Here is a 21,169-nt window from a genome sequence, read left to right on the forward strand (position 1 = left end):
TCATTTTGGTACAAAAGTGGTCCCGTCATGAGCATTTCACTCACTTGTTCAATTACATTATTGGTCGCTTGCCGTGCCAATGCTAAAATCTGTTCAGTTTGTTGTTTGTTTCATGTGTGTTTTGAAGTGGACTTATAATGTATTTATTTCACAATCATTGAGTGTAGGAACAACCGCTGATGATGCCCACAAATGTGGGTGAAACATGTCTGGTTAAGGCATAATAATATAAAGCTTTTTATGTAAATCGATAAAAATTATACTGTATTGAAAAGGTGGAGTCTCAAAAAACTCCAATCCAAATCTGTAATGGAAAAAAAACAAATGAATATATGTGAGAAGCTTGGGCTAATAGATGAAAGATCAAAGAAAAGATAACTTTAGACTTACTTATTAAGTAACTGCCCTCTCGAACGGCCTGATCATCTCAGTTTAGAGGTTCCACTTCCACTTGTTGCGTGTGTAGCTGAATCAGCTATGTTCGCAAGGATAGGAGAAGAAGTGAAATGAGTGAGGGAAGTAGGCACTAGGCTGGTGAGGAGAGGGAGAGGGAGGGGTGGTGTCAATTTGGAGAGCTGGAAGTGGGGTTCGGTTTTATAATGGAATTGTTGACAAATAAACGGAATGAATGTTTCGAGTATAATGTTCTTTTTCTGTTGATCCCCTTTAAATTATAAGAGAGGTTTCTAAATTGATCAATAATGATGTGGATGTTCTCGCGAATGTTGAGCAAGGTGCTCTTTTGCTTGCAATGGAGGATCATAAGATCTTGATCAATTGTGGTGTATTCATAACCAGATTCTTTATGATGCTCACTCATAGCTGAAAAACTATTATATTTAAGAGCACTGCGATGTTCAGTGTACCTTATTATGAAATTGTGGCCTGTTTAACCCATATAGCTGGAACTACAGGATTGGTATTCTAATTTATAAACTCTGGAGTTCAAGTATCTATGATTATTATTATTATTATTATTATTATTATTATTATTATTATTATTATTATTGATGGTGTGCAAATTGAAAATTAGTCTGGAGTTAATATCCTGCAATAAATATCTGTATCCGTAAGCAACTGAATGCGCCAAACCTTGTTTACGTCTGCATTGAAATTCCAAGGAATAGCTCTACATTTCCGTTATTATTTTGTTAACTAAATGAAGATTAAAAGCAAGAAAAATCGATAAATACCTTACACTCTATATTCCACGACTACACTGTTTGAAAAAAAATCAGACCGGATGTAAGGCTTTTCAGGCATTTGCTCTATTATAAGTTCACCTGCATACACCCCAGCGTCAGTGGGTAGGGTCTGACACATCCCACTCTGATGACTCTAGTGTCAAGACCTAAGACAAAACGCTGGTAAATAGAGCAAACACCTGAAAAGCCTTACATTTGGTCTGTTTTTTGACATGCTCTATTGGTGGAAAAATATCTAATTCCCTCCTTGGGAACTTAGAATTTCCATACAATGTTTGAAACATGTAATCTTGTCCCCAAATTGTAGCAATGTTCCAGGAAATATGAGATGTATTAAAATGTGAATTTTCGCAGCTAATCACCTACTTTTGACTGTGACCTATTGTCAGCTGAGGAACTACTAGAATTCTCAGGGCCCGTCACCTAATTGGCATATCAGATAATGGATCTACATTGAAATATTTTGTCATCACAAAGGCAAGTTGCCATTTGATTCGTAAGAACACTTTTATATATATATACAGTAGAAGTCGTATAGCATTCACAAGTTCCACCCACACCTACAAACACTTTCTCTTCTACTTATTTCTGAAATGCTCGCCGGCAGGTGCACTTAAAGCCTGGGAGTACAGCACCTTAACGAAACCCTACTCTAGACTAACTCTTCAACTGTATATCAGTGTAATTTTATTATTATTATTATTATTATTATTATTATTATTATTATTATTATTATTATTATTATTATTACTACTACTTAAATGTCTATTGAAATGTTCAAACATATTATGCTGTGTGTATGTAATTATTTGCGTGTGTCTGTCAGTGTGTGTGTGTGTTATCAGTGTTTGTTCCAGAAATGTGTCACCTACCCTTTAAACATGTCAGCAGCTGGTGTCCTTGAAACTACTGTTATGGTAGATGACGCATTCCTGAATGTCATTGATCCGAGTGTATTCCAAGACAGAAATAACCCTCGTGTACCTTCATCAACTGCATCCAACCCTCAGCCTACTGAACTGCTATTGAAACAATCTCTGTCTCAGTTCTCGTGAAGTCTACAGTGTTGCAATATCCATTCTCCCTCACTCCTCAGTCAGATAGATGAAGTTCGTTCGAAAATATCAACCTGTAACATGCATATTATGTGTATTACAGAAACCTGGTTGTCCCATAAAATTAGCTCTACCCTTGTAAAACTAGAAGGATATACTCTCTATCGGCATGATCGGACCGCCAGGCGTGGTGGTGGTGTAGCAGTATATTGTAGAGATGATATTAAATGTAGAATTATTATCAAATCATCATCTGGCATCACTCCACATATGGAATATATGTTTGCTGAGGCCATAATTAACCGTCAAAAATTACTGATAGGAGTTGTCTATAAACCACCGAATGTTACTAACATCTCTGACCTTCAATCTGACCTTCTCAAAACTAGTACCAACCTACGAGCATATACTACTTTTTGGTGACTTTAACTCAAATATCTTACAGCTTATAAATCTCATGTTTATTCCGTATTGGCTCAACACAACTAAGGTTAAGTTAAGAGTAAGTTCCCACCTTCCAATACTTAACAATTTCTATATAATAGACTTATTAATTACATAATATAATCCATATAACCTCTAGTACATGTTTCGTTCCGATATGGAACATCTTCAGCTAAAATTGGTAAAATGGCAAGACAATTAAAATACATTGATGTTAAGATGATACATAAGCTAAAAGATATGATAAAATGGCTCGAAAATTAAAACATATGATAAAGATGATGAGATAAAGTTCATTCATGTTGGTTAAAAACACAACAAGTCAGTTTTAAGCATGTTAAACAGAGCCTTCAACATTCCCTTATCTAAAAACGACCTCCAAAAAGAAATTAATCTCATTTATAAAATAGCGATAAGCAACGGATACACAAAACACTACATAGATAGATTAGTGAATAAAATGAAGAATAAACCTCAAACGCAGCTAGTAAAAGAACATAAAAAGAAGAACTTCGCCACCTTTACTTATAATAACGGGAATATTTACCAGATTACTAACATTTTTAAGAAATTTAATTTCAATATTGCTTTCCGCACCAATAACAACAATCAATGGCTAATTTTCAATCACCAAAGCATTGCAAGTAATAACAAATATTTAAATTCCGGGATATATAGGCTTAAATGCTCAAATTGTGCCACTTCTTATATCGGACAAACAGGCCGCAATTTCTCAGTAAGATACCAAGAACATATTAATGCCGAAAAACACAGGAAGTACTCGGCCATGAGTCTTCACATGACCGAATATAAACACAATTTTACATCGATAGAAAGGGACTTAACCATTCTACAAACGCTAAACAAAGGTAAATTAATGAATATCCTTGAAAATATCTATATTGAAATTGATCAGAAGCGAAATCCCAACCAGAATGTTAACGAAATTACGGAAAACATAAATATATTATTAGAAGAGGCTACTAATTTAGACTCATCCAGAAAAACCATCAAAAAGAATCCCAACAAACAACCAACACACCTCCTTCCGAACAGCTCCACCTTACATAATTGTCCCCCTACCTTTCCGTCCGTTTCCCCTAGCCTATCACAACACCACTCCTCAGTAAGCTCCACCCTACGCAACACTTCACCCGCTCTCCTCACGTCACTTACCTCTCCCTCCAATACTCCCCGCCCACCGCAAGCACCTCACACACGTACACAGGACTCAGTCAGCTAACAACACGGCGTAAGGGAGGACGTTAAATACGACAAGATTGTCTTTAAGGTAATCAACTCTATTATCCTTCTTTCTCGCGAACATACATTTTTAACAAGGTTTTCTCCTCAAAATATTTTCTATTTCACTTCTCCTTTTCTCGTTTCAGACACATTTTAATAATCCTACCAAACTCAACTTCAACTACGGTTATTTTATCAAGATTTCCCCGATAAATCACATATAAGAAAATCCTGTATTCTTCAATTTATTTTCAAGATCGACAAAATGTACACGCCTCCAACATGAAGAACCTTATCGCTGTTTTTAATTCGCCACTTGAAAACTGACTTGTTGTGTTTTTAACCAACATGAATGAACTTTATCTCATCATCTTTATCATATGTTTTAATTTTCGAGCCATTTTATCATATCTTTTAGCTTATGTATCATCTTAACATCAATGTATTTTAATTGTCTTGCCATTTTACCAATTTTAGCTGAAGATGTTCCATATCGGAACGAAACATGTACTAGAGGTTATATGGATTATATTATGTAATTAATAAGTCTATTATATAGAAATTGTTAAGTATTGGAAGGTGGGAACTTACTCTTAACTTAACCTTAGTTGTCAAATATCTTAGCCCCGACTGGCAAATCAGACTGAATCAGCAACCTACTTGCCTCCATCGACATGACAATCTTACCACTAGATGCAACTAATCATGTTCATACACTTAGATATACAAGCCATACTGGAACTGACCTCCTGATTACAAATAACCTGCATAAAGTTCTTACGTACGGTCAATTTCCTGTACCTGGCATCTGAACTCATTACTTAATTTACCTGTGCTACTCTCTACGTGTACCAAAATACAAAGTTAAATACATTAGTTACAGGGATCTGAAAGTTATCGATCTACAACAACTCCAAAATGATCTGTACAGTTTACCTTGGGAAGATATAAAGCAGTTGCATGACACAGACATGAAAGTGACAAGATTTAACTGCCTACACACAGGACTATATGACAAGCATGCTCCAGTTAGGCAAGCTAGAGTCACTCGCTCGCCTGCACCTTGGTTAACAAGCGATAAAAAAGCAACAATGGCTCGCCGTGACGCAATGTTCTGTTGATACAAGGAAACAAATAATGAACTAGATTTTGAACAGTATCGTCTTTTATGTAACAAAAAAAACAATTAATTCGCAATAGCAAATTTAATCACATTAAAAATGTAAAAAGGAACTTAAATGCACGTGAAACCTGGAACGAACTTCCAGCTAAGGGAGTTGGAAAATGCAAAGAGCCACATGTGCCAACATTATCTCTCGATACACTTAACTCTCACTTCATAACTAACCCAATATATCAAATCAAATCTCTTTATTTACAAATGAGGTGTCTACCTCGGTGGCAAATGGCACACTAAAATACATTATTGTCAAGCACTAAATATTAAATTAACAAGAGAAGAAAATTTTCCTATAATACAATATTATACAATTTACACTAACAATGTTTTCTATTAAACACACAGCTCATCCTTAAAAAATTTATATTGTTTACAAAATTCTACTTATAATATCTCCTGTACTACTTACAAATATAGTCAACTGATATACAGTATGTGGAATTACTTCAAATGATACTACACAACTGGTATAAGATTAAACTTTACATTGCATTTATTTACTTTTTTTTTTTTTTTTTTTTACCCATTCTGGAACCTAAGTAGCAAAACGACCTGCTGCGTCTTAACCAGAGCCCCTTTTGCCACCACTTTTCAGAGTTCCTGAAGGGCCTTCACAGCTACCGTAGTGGTCCCTCGGCCCTCGAAGTCCCCACTGTACTTCACCCCTACAGGCAGTCCCCTACTTCGGCTGTCCAAACTCCTTAGACCAGGGGATGGAATTAATTTATTCACACACATTTTTTTATTTACAATAACATGCACTGGTCGAATGCCCTCCAACACTTCATTTATTTTTTCTGCTGCTGTTTATTCTCTTCTTGAATATCTGTACAGATTTTGGAAAAGGATCAAACACTACCCCTGGTAAACTATTCCACTCCTTCACACCCTTCCCAATGAATGAAAATTTACCCCAATCGCTTCTGCTAAAATTCCTTCTAATTTTATATTGGTGGTCTGTCCTGCCGATATAATTATTTTCCAACTGAAGCCTCTCACAGATATCTCCTCATGCTTCTTCTCTTGTATAGGCTCTATATAATCCTATAAGTCTAGTTTTCTCCCTTCTCTTACTTAAAGTTTCCCACCCAAGTTCCTTTAACATTTCTGATACACTACTATTTCTCCTGAAATCCCCTGTTACAAATCTTGCTGTTTTCCTCTGCACACTACCTATTTCTTTTATTAGGTATTCTTGGTGAGGATCCCAAACACTGTTTGCATATTCCAATAATGGACGAACCATACTCAAGTAACTTTTTTTTTTTAAATTCTTTGTTGCATCCTTTAAGTAGCCCCATTATGACATGTAACGATCTGTATGCTTTCCCAACAATGTCATCAACATGACCCTTCCAGTGCAAATTACTTTCAAATCTCACACCTAAGTATTTGCACTTGCCATCTTTTGGGATAACTACCTCATCCAAAGTATATTCAAGTTCGGTTTTAAAGCTCCTGTTTGTAAAAGTTGTAACAGTTGATTTGCCTCCATTAACCTTCATATTATTTTCTTCAACCCATTGTTGGATACTTTCAATCCCTTTGTAATTCTGAACAATCCTCAATGTTATTTATTTCCCTATAAACAATTATGTCATCTGCATACAATCTTATTTTTGATGTTATATTATTCCCTAAATCATTTGTGTATATTAAGAAAAGTAACGGACCGATTATACTACCCTGTGCAATTCCCTTCCAAACTTTCTCTTCCTGCAATACATTATTTCCTACTTTGACTTTCTGAACCCTTTAATTTAGAAATGTTTTTATCCAACGTGTAACCCTTACGTCCAATCTTATTCCCTCTAATTTCTTTAATAATATTCCATGTTCCACTCTATCAAAGGATTTGGAAAGGTCTATGGCTATGCAATCTCACTGACCTCCTGAATCCAAATGATCTGATATGTCCTACTGAAATCCCACCAGTTGTGCCTCACAAGAAAATTTCTTTCTAAATCCATACTGGCTCCTCATGAACCAATTTTTATCATCACATCATCTGATGTACTTTGATATTAAACTCTCCAGTATTTTACAAACTATACTGGTGAGGCTGATTGGTCTGTAGTTCTCTGGTTTCCTTTTATCACCCTTTCCTTTATAAATTGGTATTATTATAGATTCCTTCCATTCCTATGGTATTACACTATTATTTATGACATAGTCAAAGAGAAATTTTAAATAAGGCACTATGTACCACCCCATTGTCTTTAATACCTCCCCAGTAATTTGATCACTTCCTGCTGCTTTTCCTTGCTGAAGCAGTTGGATTTCTCTGAAAATATCTTCATTTGTGAATGAGAAGCTTCTTGTTTCCCTCTGTGTCTCTCCCTCTCTATCTTCTGTTTCTGTTTCCAACTCCTGACAATCATCTACTGAATCTCTGAATTCCCTACTAAATAGGTTTGCTTTTTCAGTATCTGTTAAATAGTGTTCACCCCCTTCTCCCACCATTGTAGGAATTTGGATTCCTTTTCCTTTTTGATTCCTGATATATGAATACAGCTTTTTCCATTTCCCTTTGTGGTCATTACCCTCATGAAGTATGCCATTCATATAATTCTTTTCTGCTTCCTTTTTCACTCTATTCAGTTTCCTCATTACCTGTTTTCTAGTTTCTCTACTCTCCCTACCGTCTTTGGTTTTCCTGTTTACTATTCTACATTTTCTTTTTAATTTTCTTATTTCCCTTGTATAATAAACAGGGTCTGAGGTCATTTTACCCTTCTTAACAGGTACAAATCTCTTCTCTCCTTCCCAAATGATTCCTTTAAATTTAGCCCAAAGTGTATCCACATTACTCCCTTCACTTATCCAACAACTGAATTGTGATTTAAGGTAAGTCCCAAATTCATCAACTTTAGTTTTTCTGTACAATTTCTTGTCTTGTGTAACCCTCTTATTAAGCCTTTTTGGTACGAGACCTACATCCATTATTACAGCCTTATGGTCTCCTATTCCTTCAATTACCTCAGTTTTATCAACAATTTCTCATGGTTTATCCAAGAATACGTCTAGTAAGTTATTGAGACGAGTCGGTTCTTGTACTTCTTGTGTAAATCCTCCCTCCCAAATTAACTTATTTGCCAGTTTCTGTTCATGGGCTTCACTTGCAGCTCCATTCTATTCAACTTCAGGCAAATTTAGATCTCCTCCAATTATTACCATACCATTATTATTGTTTTTATGAGTATAATCTATTATTTTCTCAAATATTTCCATGTCTCTTTCCTCTCTTCCAGACCTGTATGTTCCTATAATTCCCACCTCCTTCATATTATCACAAACTAATTTCATCCCTAATATTTCATCCCTTTCATCGGTAAACCATTCATGTGAACAATAAGTTTCCTTCACCAGAATAAACACATCCCCCCCTCCCTTTTTATCTCCTCGGTCTCTACGATAGACTGTGTACCTTTCTGGAAATACTACTCTATTACCCACCGCTACTCTCAACCACAATAAAGGAATCTAAACCTCAAAATCATATCAATATAAAGGAAAGAATCAGTGACCCTACAGAAAACGAACATAATTTCTCTTTTCACCCTGTCAGTGTAAATGATGTAAAGTGCATTTTGAATTCAGTTAAGTCATAAGCTAAAGGAGCAGATAACATCCCAATAGGCTTTATAAAAAACATTATTGGTGCAGTCCTACCAATTATTACCCACATTGTAAACCACTGTCTCACCACAGGGACGTTTCCAACTGCATGGAAGGATGCTCTAGTAACCCCAATATTAAAGCTTACCGGTACCACAGCAAATGCGCCATCTGATTACCGGCCTATTTCGATTCTTCCCCCTCTCTTGAAAGTTCTTGAACGAGTTGTACACGAGCAGCTAGTAGAGTTCTTAAGCAGACATTCTCCTTTTGACCCATTGCAATCTGACTTCAGAAAGGACACAGTACTACGACTGCACTTATTCGGGTAACAGATGACATAAGACTAGCAATGGACAAACGGCAGGTGACCATACTGACACTCCTTGACTTTAGTAGTGCGTTTGACACGGTAAATATAGACATACTATTATCCAAGCTACGCTCTCTGCATATCGGCCCAATAGCCCTAAATTTCTTTAAGTCGTACCTTACAAATCGTTGCCAGTGCGTAGTGGTAAAGAATCAAAGATCCCAATGGGCTGTAAAATCATCCAGTGTCCCTCAAGGGTCTGTTCTAGGACCTTACTGTTCGTCTTGCATATTAATGAGATATCTTCCACACTTCAGTATTGCAACTACCACTTATATGCTGATGATATGCAGATATATAAACACACCACTACAAACAATTTACATAAAACAGTTTAGCATATTAATTCGGATATTGAAAGGCTTACCGTCTATGCTAAAAGTAACCACTTAATCCTAAATCCTCATAAAACACAAAGTATTATCACAGGAAACTCTTAAATTATTACATGTAATAAGCAATATCAATCCTCCTCCAATCATAATCAATGACATTGCTGTACAATACCTTAAAAATGTAACTAATCTTGAGATCTCCATCAATGAGAATCTGACCTGGAATGAACATGTAACAAATGTATGTAGGAAGGTTCATGCAGCTCTATATCCCCTGAAACATCACAAGAATTCTTTTCCTAAAAAACTTAAATTAAAATTAATCCAAGCGCTACTATTCCCAATTTTAGACTGCTGTAATACGGTACTAGTCAATCTAAATGCTGAACGAGCTTTGAGACTTCAGCGAGCACAAAACTCATGCATACGATATGCCTTCCAACTGCAACATGACGCTCATGTTACACCATATTTTGAAACATTGGGATGGCTACGCATAAATGAACGAAGGAATTTTCACCTAATGACACTTGTTTACCAAGTGCTCTCGATGAACACTCCTACTTACCTATCTTCTAATTTTCGTTTCCTTTCCTCATTCCATGAAATTAGTACCCCGTTCTGGTTCCCTACTTTAAATTCCACTAAGTCGAAGGAATTCCTACAATCATTCCTTTTTAGTTACTATATTGAGACTCTGGAATACACTCCCAATAGACATTCGGCACCTTAATTCATCTCATAAATTTAAATCTGCCTGCCGAAAGATTTTTAGGAACATAAAACTGAGTTGTGAGAGTCATTGTGTGTATGTTGTGTGAATGGGTTTTCTTCGTTTGCTATTATTATTATTATTATTATTATTATTATTATTATTATTATTATTATTATTATTATTAGCATTGTCACACTACTGTACTGATATGTAGGCCTAGGTTAGTCTTAAAATTATCTGTCCGTAGTATTATTTCTTTTTAGAATTCCTATGTCTTACTTTTATGTTTACATTTTTAAATTTTATTGTTTATAGTGGTTAAGTGTAAGAGAGGGCCGTGAGCCCTAACTTTGCCACAAATGTAAGTCGGGAATAAATAAATAAATAGAAGTCCGCTATAGCGAGTACAGCATATAACGAGAATTCCGTTGTAACAACAGATTTTTATGCCCCTTGAAAATTCCTATATTAAACTGTGTATTATCCTTCGGTTACAGCGAGAACACTATCACTGATGCAAAGCATACGTTATTATTTCCAGAGCAAAGTGTAGCTTCCATCAAAGTCTCAGTCTCAGTCTCATCCATGGCTCTGACAATATGGAAGCTGCTGGGGTATGGGTGGTGCTGAGTAATCACATTTGGAGCACAACTGGTGTCTGAGTGTTATGAAAGGTGTTGCTCATAGGATCAGTCGTGCAGCACCGGCTGGCCCAGTGAGGAAAGCAATGGCAAATTACCTCACTCCTCATCTTGCCTAGTATGCCTCATTTGGGCTCTGAAATTGGTTTTTGCGGTTTCCCTATAACTGCATAGCCTTTGGTGGTGCTATTTGAGGATCCAACCAGCCTCTGGGCTGATGACCTAACAGACAAATCGATATTCATGGACTCCAGCTACTACAATGAATGTGAACAATTATCTTCGGTGTAGTTTTCACACTATGTGCACTAGCGAGCTCTTTTGCCGACATTCAAACTAAAAGGGAATGTCAGAGTCGATCAGTAAAACTTGTTGACTGTTGTTCTGTAAACACAATTCGAAAATGAAAGAGAGCATGTTCCCATAAATGCAAATGAGTAAATAACCTGGGCAACAGTAGTTAGAAATAAAGGCTGAAGTAAACAATCGATTAATTTAATGTTGAGTACTGAATTTTTTCTTTTTTTTGCTATTGGCTTTACGTCGCACCGACACAGATAAGTCTTAGGGCGACAATGGGACACGAAAGGGCTAGGAGTGGGAAGGAAGCAGCCGTGGCCTTAATTAAGGTAAAGCCCCAGCATTTGCCTGGTGTGAAAATGGGAAACCGTGGAAAACCATCTTCAGTGCTGCCGACAGTGGGGTTCAAGCTCACTATCTCCCGAATACTGGATACTGGCCGCACTTAAGCGACTGCAGCTATCGAGCTCGGTAGTACTGAAATTAAGTAGGAATGTGATACATCTCAAAACGCGGCAGGCTGGGCTGAGTGGCTCAGACGGTTGAGGCGCTGGCCTTCTGACCTCAATTTGGGAGGTTCGATGCTGGCTTAGTCTGGTGGTATTTGAAGATGCTCAAAAAGTCAGCCTTGTGTCGGTAGATTTACAGGCACATAAAAGAACTCCTGTGGAAATAAATTCCAGCACATCGACGTCTCCGAAAACTGCAAAAGCAGTTATTGGGACGTAAAATCAATAACATTACATTTAAAAATATGACCAACTTCAGAGGTTAATTCATTCAGTAAAACCTCATTTGGACATTTCTGCAGGGAACAAGGAAAGAGAATGTGTTGAGCGAGAAAATATACTATTGAATACACGAATCAGAACTATCCAACAGAGAAATTTTTTTTTTTCCCCGAAGTGAGTACATTTTATGTCGTGTATGTACGGGTACAGTGAAAGAGATGAAGGCGTGAAAAGATGAGAGAACAAATTCGAAAAGCTTTTCCACTGAGGCGTATTAAATAACAACAGTGTATAAGGTTTGTTAAACACCAGACGACAAATTGCACTGGGGTCCATGAAAGTATGAGCACATTATTTGCAAATCACACACTTTCTAAAACAAATGTCAGCTGAAGTCGTATATTTCAGAGCAGTAGGTTATTAAACACTGTTTTCTGGTCACACTCCTCGACCATGAATTATCTGAAGGTTAAACTTGGCCATGTGCGAGAGGATTACTTTAAGTGTCATCTCGAATGCGACAACACTTCGATCGACTCGAGTCGAAAATCGAAGGTGCGAATTCAACATAAGTGCCACTGCTGAAAGATATGGATGCTTGTCCTCCTCCTGGATTTTAATTTTGTCGTCATTAGTAAGCGAATATCACAACTTCACAATTAGAAATAGGAAAGGATTTCCACCAATACTTATTTATTGCACTTATTATGCTACAGTACTGGTTTCGACCCCCTACATAGGGTCATCTTCAGCTGAACAATACATTCACATCTATGTCATGAAGCTATGATTAAGGTTACATTGTCTAGAAAATGTCATATGATGATAAACATTTGGTCACATCCAAATGGGGCATGTCGAAACGGGAACTGGCGTGTATGTCACTACGTGCGACAATGCAATTGTATGTCAATAATGATATGCTTTAGGCCTTAAAATTAGTTTATAAAACACATCTCTACTTAAAACTAACTTTTATATATATATATATATATATAGGAACACTTCATGCACATGAACGTACATGTCTTGCGTGTTGTTTAGTTCATCGGTTGACTTCTGTGTTCAAGTCTTATTTACATAATTGTACACTTGGTTGCTGTTTCTGGAGTTTGAATGATATGATTTACTTGTAAAATTGTCATGTTGTATGTATAAAAGATTTTGTCTTCATATATATACATAGAATAAAACACTTTGCAATTTTAAAAATGGTGCCAGACGTATGGATAGAATTAGGCTAAAATATATATATTCAGCTCTGCTGTGTGTTGAATGGTGCCAGACGTATGGATAGAATTAGGCTAATATATATATATATATTCAGCTCTGCTGTGTGTTGAATCTTGTTGCTTTATGTTAAAATCGAATCATGTTGTCCTGTGACGTCCATAAAATTTGAGTGGCATTGGGTTCATAGTAGTGACTTTTCCCATTTGTAGCTGTGGAGTGATGTTATATTATCTGTGGAAGATAAGATGAGCTGTGAGTGATATTTTATGTTGGAGGAATGTCTAAGGGTTGTGTGTGCTAATTTGAATATGTACTTACTGTTATTGGCGTGGCTGAGTTGTCTTTGATATGCGAGTTTCTTGTGTACTACTTCGTGTTCTTCTTGGGCTCATACTAGCTGCTGTGGGGGGAAGGGAAGGACGGGTAGGGGGAGTTGCTGTTGTGGGGGTAGGGGTGGAGCTAGGTGTGTTGTTTTATGTTTCTCTGTCGCGTGTCGTGTTCTGTTTATTGATTATCTTAAGGTAACAGTTTTTTAGGGCGGGGATAACTGTATTGATGATGATGTTAGTTTTTTCTGTAATTTCATTTATATTGTAATTTGGATTGGTGTACTGATCTAGAGTGATGTTAAATTCTTCTGTTATGTTGAGCAGGGGGCCCTTGGGGTTTATGTTCAGGATTTGCATGTCGTTCTCGATGTTTGTGAAACTCTGTTTATAGTCTTCAACATGTTGGCCTATTGAGGAAAAATGATTGTGTTTTACCGCATTTATATGTTCACTAGCTGATGTACCCGTGCTTCGCTATGGGATTCTCAGAAAGACTGAGTTGGGGGTTTTCCTAACTGAATTCAACATAGGTCATTACAAAAACGTCAGTAGGAATGTAGCGATTGAAAGCAATGTTATCATATAAAATACTCGATCAAATGAAAAACCGCACACTTTCTCACTTTCAACGAACAGTACTACGGTGCCGATCTAAGAGTCCAAAGTTCCAGAGCTGGAATAACCAGGTCGCAGACTCCCGTGAACACTCCTCTGTCATTATTCCGTTAAATATGCACACTACTTATTCCAATCAGAGGCTCAGAGTAGGGATTGTGTAGCTCAAATACTATGATGAACCAGTGTGTTACGTACCAGATACAGTATATTAGAAAATGTATGAACCAGAGGAATGGCATGCTAAAGAAGAAAGTTATCTTACACCCCAAGCTACTTCCCACCAATATACAGGCAGGCTGTTACAGTCGGTACGACCAGGCGTGTTGGCCGTGTGGTTAGGGGCACGTAGCTGTGAGCTTGCATCCGGGAGATAGTGGATTTGAACCCCACTGCCGGCAACCCTGAATATGGTATTCGGGAGATAGTGGGTTCGAGCCCCACTGTCGGCAGCCCTGACGATGGTTTTCCGTGGTAATCCATTTTCACACCAGGCAAATGCCAGGACTGTACCTTAATTAAAGCCACGGCCGCTTCCTTCCACTTCCTAGAACTTTCCCATCCCATCGTCGCCATAAGTCATATCTGTGGCGGTGCGACGTTAAGCAAAAAAAAAAAGGTATTCCGTGGTTTCCCATTTTCACACCAGTCACACCAGGCTGTACCTTAAAGCCAAGACCGCTTCCTTCACACCACTATGCATTTCCTATCCCATCGTCGCCATAAGACCTGCCTGTGTCGGTGCGATGTCAAGCAAATTTAAAGAAACCTCGGTACGCTGCAGTAATCCCATCTATCGGGAATAAGAGGAAACAGAAGACAAAAAGCACATCACAACAAACAATGGTCAATGTAATGTTATTGTTGATAAAGTTTATGAGCTTTCTATATTGCAGGCTTTCACATTAGTTTTCTTTCGACTCTGTGATATTAGGGTGTCTTACAAAATGATTTATATCGTAGACAGTAGTTCCTTATTCTCAGACTTTACATACCGATTTTCACTCAATTCTGTTTACCCATTTTCTCGTGACTCGGCGCTGATACGGATTTAGTAACAAAAATCCAAATTCATGAATATCTCCGATTATATGCGGTACGGTAACAATGTATAAGACGTAAGTGATCGGAAATTTAATAACTTCTTACATAACTACTACTAACTTACGACATAACTAAGGTTATGTTAGTTATGTAGTATTTATCGATACAACCACTAATAACACAAATAACTTATTTGAGAATTACATTTCAGACCTTCCCCTAAACTACCATTTCACTCGGCATGAATAAAATAATTTGTAGCCTAGAATGCTACTTTTTTTTGCTAGGGGCTTTACGTCGCACCGACACAGATAGGTCTTATGGCGACGATGGGATTGGAAAGGTCTAGGAGTTGGAAGGAAGCGGCCGTAGCCTTAATTAAGGTACAGCCCCAGCATTTGCCTGGTGTGAAAATGGGAAACCACGGAAAACCATCTTCAGGGCTGCCGATAGTGGGATTCGAACCTACTATCTCCCGGATGCTAGCCTAGAATGCAGTGGTTCATCAAATGAGATTACATACCGATTTTCATTAAATTCTCTTCAGCCGTTTTATCGTGATGCGTGTACATACATACATACATACATACATACAGACAGAAATTACGGAAAAGTAAAAAATGCATTTCGTTGTTACTGTGGACATGGCCGATAAAAATACCATTCTTGTCAAATTCTGAGTAATGTACAGACAAAACTCTTATTTTATATATATAGATTTATCGATACGACCACTAATAACATAAATAACTTATTTGAGAATTACGTTTCAGGCCTTCCCCTAAACTACCATTTCACTCACCGTGAATAAAATAATTTATAGCCGAGCTTGTAGTGGTTCATCACCCGACATTACATACCGATTTTCATTAAATTCTCTTCAGTCGTTTTCTATTGATGCGTGTACAATCATACATACATGCATACATACAGACAGAAAGACAGACAGACAGAAATTACGGAAAAGTAGAAAATGCATTTCCTTGTTACGGTGGATATGACAGATACAGAAATACCATTCATTTCAAATTTTGAGCAATGCACAGGCAAAACACTTATTTTATATATAGATTACATTTCAGGCCTTCCCCTGAACTACCATTTCACTCAGTGTGAATAACAGTATTGATAGCCTATATTATAGCGACCTATTTCCCGACTTTGCATACCAATTTTCGTGAAGATACGACCACTAATAAAATAAATATTTGAAAATTAAATTTTAGGCCTTCCCCTAAACTACCATTTTTCTCAGCGTGTATAGCCTATATTGTAGCGACTTATTTCCCATCTTTGTCTAGTGATTTTCATTAAGACACGCCCACTAATAACATAAATATTTGAGAATTAAATTTCGGGCCTTCCCCTAAACTACCATTTCACTCAGCATGATTAAAATAATGTATAGCCTAGATTGTAGCGGTTCATCACCCAACTTTACATTCCGATTTTCATTAAATTCTCTTCAGCCGTTTTCTCGTGATGCGTGTACAGACAGACAGACAGACAGACAGACAGACAGACAGACAGACAGACAGACAGACAGACAGACAGACAGACAGACAGACAGACAGACAGACAGACAGACAGACAGAAATTACGGAAAAGTAAAAAATTCATTTTCTTGTTACTGTGGACATGACCAATATAGAAATACCATTCTTTTCAAATTCTGAGCAATGTACAGAAAAAACTCTTATTTTATATACTGTATATAGATTATATCAGGTTAGAAAGTTTCTACCGGTGCGTCCGACAAAGATTGTCTCACAGTTATTGCATTTGATATGGTATACCCCAGAGTGGTTGTATTTGTTGTTGCTGTTGATTGTCCTGACGTTGTGTATGATGTTGGTACTGTTGTGTGTAGTTTTAAATGCTATTCTTATGTTTTTTAAAAATGTTAGTTATGGGGTATATGTGTACATTATTGAAGGTGAATAGTGCGTAATCTTCCTTGTGTTTGTCTGCTTTCGTTAATTTGGTTTTGGGTTTTTATTTTATTTTGTGAATGATTTTGTTGACCATTTCTTTCTTGTATCCATTGTTTTTAGCTATGTCATGAATTAGTTGTAATTCTTTGCTTAAATCTTCTTTTGTTAATGGTGTATTGAATGCTCTGTGTATCATGCTGTAGTAAGCTGCTCTTTTGTGTGTGTAGGGGTGAACGGAATCTATTTTGATTGTATTTGAGGTATGTGTTGGTTTTCTAAATATTTTGTAAGAAAGGTGGTCTTCATGTCTGGTTATCGTTATGTCCAAGTAGTTCAGAGTGCGATTGTTTTCGGTTTCTGGTCTTTGTCGATGTCGATTTCCAATACATATCGAAAACTAAAGAATGTTTTCAAGGTAACACTTTCCTCATCAAACGTAAAGATCCAACTAACATACAAAGAAACTTCAAAGCCTTATTAAAAAATACACACTTTCTTTTAACTGAAGTAGAATCCTCTAAACTTATAGTAATGAATCCTCAAATACCAACTGCTAAAGCTTATCCAAAAATACATAAAGAACACATACCATTGAGACCTATTATTAACTACAGAGCAAGCCCAACCTACAAACCCTCGCAATTTATTCAAAGATTCCTCAAAAAGCACTACGTATTCTCAGCTAATAAAACAGTATGGAATTCAATAGATTTTTGTAATAGAATGAAAGGATTAAAGATTGAACAATACCACATCCTCGCATCATTTGACATAATAAGCATCTACCCCAACATTCCCACAAAATGAACAATAGAAATCATTGAATCCAATCTAAAAAGTCACAGCACTCTAAGCATGTTAGAAATAGAAGAGTTCATTAAATTACTTGATTTTGCCATTAGTAACACTACTTTAAATTTCATGATACTATTTATCAGCAACAAGGCTTTTCGATGTGATCTCCCGCCTCTGGTATACTCGCCAAAATTTACATAGACCATTTAGAGCACACATCAATTAGTAAAATAGACAATTTTTTTTTTTTGGTGTAGATTTGCTGATGACATTTTTGTCATCATCGACAATAGGTCCACAAATGAAACCAATATATTAGATAAACTCAACACAATAGACACCCATATAAAATTTACCACAGAAACCGAAAACAATCGCACTCTGAACTACTTGGACATACCGATAACCAGATATGAAGACCACATTTCTTACAAAATATTTAGAAAACCCACGCATACCTCAAACACAATCAAAATAGATTCCGTTCACCCCAACACACACAAAAGAGCAGCTTACTACAGCATGATACACAGAGCATTCAATACACCATTAACAAAAGAAGATTTAAACAATTACAACTAATTTATGACATAGCTAAAAACAATGGATACAAAAAAGAAATGGTCAACAAAATCATTCACAAAATAAAATCCCAACCCAAAACCAAATTAACAAAAGCAGACAAACCCAAGAAAGATTACGCACTATTCACCTTCAATAATGTAGGCTACACATATACCCCATAACTAATGTTTTTAAAAAACATAACTTAAGAAATAGCACTTGAAACTACACACAACAGTACCAACATCATACACAACGTCAGGACAATCAACAGCAAAAACAAATACAACCACTCTGGGGTATACCGTATCAAATGCAATAACTGTGAGACAAGCTATGTCGGACACACCGGTAGAAACTTTCTAACCCGATATAATGAACAAATGCAGTAAAACACAATCATTTTTCCTCAATAGGCCAACATGTTGAAGACTATAAACAGAGTTTCACAAACATCGAGAACGACATGCAAATCCTGAACATAAACCCCAAGGGCCCCCTGCTCAACATAACAGAAGAATTTAACATCACTCTAGATCAGTACACCAATCCAAATTACAATATAAATGAAATTACAGAAAAAACTAACATCATCTTCAATACAGTTATCCCCGCCCTAAAAAACTGTTACCTTAAGATAATCAATAAACAGAACACGACACGCGACAGAGAAACATAAAACAACACACCTAGCTCCACCCCTACCCCCAAAACAGCAACTCTCCCTACCCCTCCTTCCCTTCCCCCCACAGCAGCTAGTATGAGCCCAAGAAGAACACTAAGTAGTACACAACAAGCTCGCATATCAAACACAACTCAGCCACACCAATAACAGTAAGTACATATTCAAATTAGCACACACAACCCTTAGACATTCCTCCAACATAAAATATCACTCACAGTTCATCTTATCTTCCACAGATAATATAACATCACTCCACAGCTACAAATGGGAAAAGTCACTACTATGAACCCAATGCCACTCAAATTTTATGGACGTCACAGGACAACATGATTCGATTTTAATATAAAGCAACAAGATTCAACACACAGCAGAGCTGAATATATATATATTTTAGCCTAATTCTATCCATTCGTCTGGCACCATTTTTAAAATTGGAAGGTGTTTTATTCTTAAGAATATATATATATATATATATATATGAAGACAAAATCTTTTATACATACGTGACAATTTTACAAGTAAATCATGTTATTCAAACTCCAGAAACAGCAACCAAGTGTACAATTAAGTAAATAAGACTTGAATACAGAAGTCAACCGATGAACTGAACGACACGCAAGACACGTACGTTCATGTGCATGAAGTGTTCCTATATATATTGTATTTATCTTACATATATAAAAGTTAGTTTTATGTAGAGATGTGTCTTATAAACTAATTTTAAGGCCTAAAGCATATCATTATAGACATACAATTGCATTCATAACCTATAAGTTTCATTTCCGTATTGATTATATTCACAAATATGAAGTTATGAAGCTTCCACCTAATCAATACATATATTTATATATTATTGTTCTCAGTACCAGTTTCGACCTTGTGAAGGTCATCCTCAGCTGACAATCATAATATACAATTAAAACATCACAATAAGAATGTCACATTGTATGGGTGAAAACATAGTCATTACAATTGTTCTAGTTTAAATAATCGTCTACAATAACTGATATAATAATTAAAAAATTAATATTACTATATGTACATGAATGATGTATGTTAAAATACGTTTTCTTTAATTATGAAGGTGTCACATAGTATGGATAAGAACATTTATCAATTTGCAAATGTTTTTCGTCTTATCTTCGTCTACGTTAATCGGTATGAGAGTTAAAACTTTGCAACACTATTATGTGCAGAGGTGATATGTGGTGAATGTACAATATTCTTGAATTGTGAAGTGTCCAGTGTTCCACATTAAAACTTATGGCTAGATGAATAAAACATTTTGAAGTACAGATTAATTCTTGCGGCGTGTTGTATATGCGACTATGTTATCCAGCCGTGTTCGTCTACTGGTGGTATAATGGTATGAATTTCTTGAAGTAATATGAACACTTATGTTGAAATCAGGTAGTTGTCCGCTGTTTAGTGCGGGACTTCATCGATATTTACACAAAGCTTATAGTTTATGCTAAGACTGAATTGACCACAAAATACGGTATATAAATGTAGATAAGTTGTTGTTTTAGTGACATGCTTCCTTTAGTTTATATGATATTTGATTTCGTTAAATGTCAGTATGTATTATAATATTGATTTCAACATATTTTTGTGTTTTAGTTAGCGTGAAAGGTTCTTTCTTCACTTTGTGTTGTAGGACGTATTTTGTATCTGTAAATAGAAATAAAGTGTAAGAAATGTTGCGCCTGCCAAGTCTGTTTGAAGTTGGAATGGGTCTGTGTGTACTTACTGTAGATGTTGACATTTGATGTGTGCTATTCGGCAACAAGTCGAGCACTGTTCCGTGTTTGTCTGAAGTTGCTGCTTGTGGCTGCGGAGGGAAAGTTCGGAGGTGTAGGAGGAGCGGCTGTTGAGGAAGTAGGACAGGAGCTGGGGATGTCTTCTGACGGTTCTTTTATGTGTATCGGGTCTTGCTTTTTGATTCTTTTAGGTATTTGTTTTTTAGGAAAGGGATGACTGCATTGAAAAGAATGTTCACTTTGTCCATAATTTCATTTAAATTGAAGTTTGGGTTGGCGTATTGATCTAGGTCGATATAGAATTCTTCCATTATATTGAGTAAGGGGCTCTTGGGGTTAGTGCTTAGAATTTGCATATCGTTTTCTAT

General features: G+C 36.5%; 1 protein-coding gene across 6 annotated transcripts in view; it reads right to left on the bottom strand.

The window, feature by feature from the left end:
• Positions 1-21,169, bottom strand: part of LOC136864377 (BLOC-2 complex member HPS3) — a 360,759-nt gene that overhangs the window by 56,437 nt on the left and 283,153 nt on the right. The gene's annotated exons all lie outside the window — the stretch shown is intronic.

The sequence above is a fragment of the Anabrus simplex genome, chromosome 2 (genome assembly GCF_040414725.1).
Source record: "Anabrus simplex isolate iqAnaSimp1 chromosome 2, ASM4041472v1, whole genome shotgun sequence".
Classification (NCBI taxonomy): domain Eukaryota; kingdom Metazoa; phylum Arthropoda; class Insecta; order Orthoptera; family Tettigoniidae; genus Anabrus; species Anabrus simplex.